Below are 6,000 nucleotides of genomic sequence, written 5' to 3'. Positions count from 1 at the left end.
ATTAGCCTTTTAAAATGATCAACTTGGATTAGCTAACACAACGTGTCATTGGAACACAGGAGTGATGGATGCTGATAATGGGCCTCTGTACGCGTATGTAGATATTCCATAAAAAATTTGCCAGCTACAATAGTCATATACAACATTAACAGTGTGTACACAGTTTGTCTGATCAATTTTATGTTATTTTAATGGACAAAAATGTGCTCTTTTCATTTCCAACTGACCCCAAACATTTGAACGGTAGTGTATATGTGATGACGTTGAATCAATGTGCAAAAAGGATTTGATTTGCTAAAGAGTAATCAACATCATCATCCAACTTTTACCTAAATCCAATGACACTGACATTTTGGGTTGATTTCATGTTGCATTTACTGTAGTTGACAAATGTAAATCAAAATGTTGAACTGACATCTGTTCTCAGTGGGTAAGCCCTAAAAGAAAGACCTTATTATATATGTAATGTATTGTCATAAACAGTTCAATTTGACAGATTACATATTCACTTAGACCCTCACTTGGTGAAGCCTACAAGCCTGAAAGCCACTAAATGCAAATAAGTTAGAATCAATTCTCAAGTAGAATTGTATGTTCGCTCAATCTAAAATTCAACTAGAGACACCAGGATGGCGCCGACAGAGATGGTCGCCTCGCTTCAGGTCCTTAGGAAACTATGCAGTAATTTGTTTTTTTATGTCTAACATTGTTAGCCCAGAAAATCTCAAGTGTTATTACATACAGCCGGGAAGAACTATTGGATATGAGTGACGTCAATTTACCAACATTACGACCAGGAATACAACTTTCCCGAAACGGATCCTGTGTTCGGACCTCCAGACTGGACATGGGATCTTGACCCAAAACAACGTGGTCACCGCAGGAGAGGCAGACGGACATTGGAGACGGAGCTGCCTACTGGTTAGACTTAGAAGGCGAGCACACCATCCACCGCTTCTGAGCATATTACTCACCAATCTCCAATCTCTAGACAACAAGGTAGACGAAATTAGGGCACGAGTTGCCTTCCAGAGAGTCATCAGAGATTGTAACATTCTCTGTTTCAGGGAAACATGGCTCACTCGGGATATGTTGTCAGAGTCTGTACAGCCACCCGGTTTCTTCACACATCTCGCCGACAGAAACAAACATCTCTCTGGTAAGAAGAAGGGTGGGGGTGTATGCCTTACGGTTAACGACTCATGGTGAAATCATAACAACATACAGGAACACAAGTCCTTTTGTTCACCTGACCTAGAATTCCTTACAATCAAATGCTGACCGCATTATCTAACAAGAGAATTCTCTTCGATTATAGTCACAGCCGTGCATATCCTTCCCAAAGCAGATACCTTGACAGCCCTGAAAGAACTTCACTGGATTCTATGTAAACTGGAAACCATATATCTTGAGGCTGCATTTATTGTAGCTGGAGATTTTAACAAAGCTAATCTGAGAACAAGGCTTCCTAAATTCTATCAGCATATCGAATGCACGACACGAGCTGGTATTTATTTAAAAGTTTTATTTTATTTGACCTTTATTTAACTAGGCAAGTCAGTTAAGAACAAATTCTTATTTTCAATGACGGCCTAGGAACAGTGGGTTAACTGCTTTGTTCAGGGGCAGAACGACAGATTCTTTGTCAGCTCAGGGATTCAATCTTGCAACCTTTCGGTTACTAGTCCAATGCTCTAACCACTAGGCTACCTGTAGCATTCTGGACCATTGATAATCTAACTTCCGCGATGCATACAAAGCCCTCCCGAGACGCCAGCCCAGACGTGTCCTCAGAGCATGCACAGACTAGCTGGCTGATGTGTTTACGGATATATTCATCCAGCCCTATTCCAGTCTGCTGTGCCCAAATGCTTCAAGATGGCCACCATTGTTCCTGTTCCCAAGAAAGCTAAGGTAACTGAACTAAATGACTATCGCCCCGTAGCACTCACTTCTGTCATCATGAAGTGCTTTGAGAGACTAGTCAACTGCATCTTGGCTACGCCGCACGGCCATCGCTCATCCATATATCTATATGTACATAATTCTTATTCATCCCTTCACGTTTGTGTGTATAATGAAGTTGTTGTGAATTTATTAGATTACTTGTTAGATATTACTGCACTGTCGGAACTAGAAGCACAAGCATTTCGCTACACTCACAATAACATCTACTAACCATGTGTATGTGATCAATACAATTTGATTTGATTTGAGAATGTATGTATGGTTCGACTAAATGCCCAAATATTGAACAAACTCAGTGCTATTGCAGCTGGTTGCCTCAACATATGTTTCATGTCATACACACATCATGCCTGCACTTACAAACTAAAACCACACCCACATACACAATAAGTCAAGAGAAACAGTAGTTGCAGTAGAAAGACCCAGCATTGCTGTGCTAGGGAGAGCTTGAGAGTTGGTCTAGGTTTTAGTAGTTTTAGCTGCTGTGACCTGAAGGAAAGCCCTCTTTTAGAAACTTAGCTTAAACAGCTCTGCACACACACAAACACACACAACGGCAGTCACAACCACACAAACACACACACACAAATGCATTCACATACATATCACACAAACAGATACTGTACACAACCAACTGTAACCAACTGTAGTTTTTATCAGTAGATGAAGAGGGCATGTGCCTGAGGATGATGACTGTGTACAGTGTGAGTCTGGGACAAAGGTAGATAACGATACGGTTAGAATGTCCGTCCACAAACAGACTCTATAATCATCTCATTGACGTCACACAGACGAACATTGTGCACACAGGACATAAAATCTATGTGGATGTATCACACAAACACAGAACACAAAAAAAACCATCATCACGTATGTGTCGCACTCGTTGAGCCCTGACTGCACAGGGTTCCATTTCCTGTCCTTCATCATAAATGAAGATTGCATCACAGAACAGAAATATCATTTTGATCCTGTACATAAGAATGAATCAATTTGTTGTGCCCTGGTGAAATGTACAATTGAAGTTGGAAGTTCACATGCACCTTAGCCAAGTACATTTAAACTCAGTTTGTCACAATTCCTAACATTTAATCCTAGTAAAAATTCCCTGTCTTAGGTCAGTTAGGATCACCACTTTATGTTAAGAATGTGAGATGTCAAAATAATAGTAGAGAGAATGATTTATTTCAGCTTTTATTTCTTTCATCACATTAGCTATCTGAGCAGCTAACCGATCGCTGCAGCTGTACATAGTCTATCGGTAAATAGCCCACCTATTTTTACCTACCTCATCCCCATACTGTTTTTGTTTATTTACTTTTCTGCTCTTTTGCACACCAATATCTCAACCTGTACATGACCATCTGATCATTTATCACTCCAGTGTTAATCTGCAAAATTGTAATTATTTGCCTACCTCCTCATGCCTTTTGCACACAATGTATATAGACTCCCCTTTTTTTCTACTGTGTTATTGACTTGTTAATTGTTTACTCCATGTGTAACTCTGTGTTGTCTGTTCACACTGCTATACTTTATCTTAGCCAGGTCGCAGTTTCAAATGAGAACTTGTTCTCAACTAGCCTACCTGGTTAAATAAAGGTGAAAAAAAAAAAAGTTTACATCCACTCAATTAGTTTTCGGTAGCATTGCCATTAAATTGTTTAACTTGGGTCAAACGTTACGGGTAGCCTTCCACAAGATTCCCACAATAAGTTGGGTGAATTTTGGCCCATTCTTCGAGACAGAGCTGGTGTAACTGAGTCAGGTTTGTAGGCCTCCTTGCTCGCACACACTTTTTCAGTTCTGCCCACAAATGTTCTATAGGATTGAGGTCAGGGCATTGTGACTTTATTGTCCTTCAGCCATTTTGCCACAACTTTGGAGGTATGCTTGGGGTCATTGTCCATTTGGAAGACCCATTTGCGACCAAGCTTTAACTTCCCAGCTGATGTCTTGAGTTGTTGCTTCATTATATCCACAGAATTGTCCTCCCTCATGATGCCATCTATTTTGTGAAGTGCACCAGTCCTTCTTGCAGCAAAGCACCCCCACAACGTGATGCTGCCACCCCCATGCTTCACGGTTGGGATGGTGTTCTTCGGCTTGCAAGCCTCCCCCTTTTTCCTCCAAGCATAACGATGGTCATTATGGTGAGTAGCCTTTCAGGTTAGGCCGATATAGGACTCGTTTTACTGTGGATATAGATATTTTGTACCTGTTTCCTCCAGCATCTTCACAAGGTTCTTTGCTTTTGTTCTGGGATTGATTTGCACTTTTCGCACCAAAGTATGTTCATCTCTAGGAGACAGAACACATCTCCTTCCTGAGAGGTATGACGGCTGCGTGGTCCCATGGTGTTTATACTTGCGTACTATTGTTTGTACAGATGAACGTGGTACTTTCAGGTGTTTGGAAATTGCTCCCAAGGATGAACCAGACTTGTGGAGGTCTACAATTTTTTGGTCTTGGCTGATTTCTTTTGATTTTCTCATAATGTCAAGCATAGAGGCACTGAGTTTGAAGGTAGGCCCTGAAATACATCCACAGGTAAACCTCCAATTGACTCAAAGTATGTCAATTAGCCTATCAGAAGCTTCTAAAACCATGACATCATTTTATGAATTTTCCAAGCTGTTTAAAGGCACAGTCAACTTAGTGTATGTAAACTTCTGACCGACTGGAATTGTGATACAGTGAATTATAAGTTAAATAATCTGTCTGTACACAATTGTTGGAAAAATTACTTGTGTCATGCACAAAGTAGATGTCCTAACTGACTTGCTAAAACTATAGTTTGTTAACAATAAATTTGTGGAGTGGTTGAAAAACGAGTTTTAATTACCCCGACCTAAGTGTATGTAAGCTTCCGACTTCAACTGTATTTATCAAATGTTTAATTGAGATAGAACGTCTTTTGCAAAGTCTTATTGAGATCAAGTCTCTTTTGCCAAGTGTCAATCTTGTTTATGATACTCTCATTAATATAAAAATCTAATTTGCAATAGTCTTATTGAAATAAAATATCTTGCAATACTGTGATGTGAGTCACTGAGGCAGATTCAGCGGTTTAGAATAACAGTGTGATGTTGTGAATGGCCCTCTCTGGGTTTCCCTCCGTAACCCACTCCTCCCTCCTAAAGTCTGTGACAGATACTGGAGGGCTGAGAATAACTGTTTTCCAGACTACCCCTGGGGTCAACCAATTTGCAGGGCTTCCCTCAGCTCTTCCTGCCTCACGTCAACTCAACACTCCTGCTATCTCTTTCTCTGTCTGTCTCTATCTTCCTCTCCTCCTCTCTCCCTTTGTATTTCTTCCCTTATCTCTTTAGTACTCTCCGCCCTATCTTTGTGTCTGTCTTCTTCTTCTTTCTCTCCATCTCTGTCTCTCTTCCTCTGTTCTATACCATATGTGTTTATGATGTCGGATGTTCTCTGCTAGAATATATTACAAGGGAGCTACTTGTTCAGGACTCATATTTTTCTTAATATTCCACAGCTCTGTCCTCTCTGTAGGACCACAGCTTTGTCCTCTGTAGGAACACAGCTCTGTCCTCTCTGTAGGAACACAGCTCTGTCCTCTCTGTAGGAACACAGCTCTGTCCCCTCTGTAGGAACACAGCTCTGTCCTCTCTGTAGGAACACAGCTCTGTCCTCTCTGTAGGAACACAGCTCTGTCCCCTCTGTACGAACACAGCTCTGTCTCCTCTGTAGGAACACAGCTCTGTCCCCTCTGTCGGAACACAGCTCTGTCCTCTCTGTAGGAACACAGCTCTGTCCTCTCTGTAGGAACACAGCTCTGTCCTCTCTGTAGTCCTTATTATGCACTCTTACATCAGAGAGAGGAAGTATGTTTTTCATATCCCCAGATTTGAAACTTCCGGTTAGGGACAGAAAAGTCAGCTAAATGTTTCCATGTCCCACTAGTTGGGGGAAAAACTGCTGTGTCTTGTTAGATGACATTAAAGTGAGATCAAGAGAGAGCAAGAGAGAGAGCGTGCGTGCGTGTCATCTCTGCCAATCAAAAAAACA

This window comes from Oncorhynchus keta, chromosome 7 (genome assembly GCF_023373465.1).
Source record: "Oncorhynchus keta strain PuntledgeMale-10-30-2019 chromosome 7, Oket_V2, whole genome shotgun sequence".
NCBI lineage: Eukaryota > Metazoa > Chordata > Actinopteri > Salmoniformes > Salmonidae > Oncorhynchus > Oncorhynchus keta.
The sequence above is the reverse complement of the archived record's forward strand: the minus strand, read 5'-3'. Positions refer to the sequence as shown.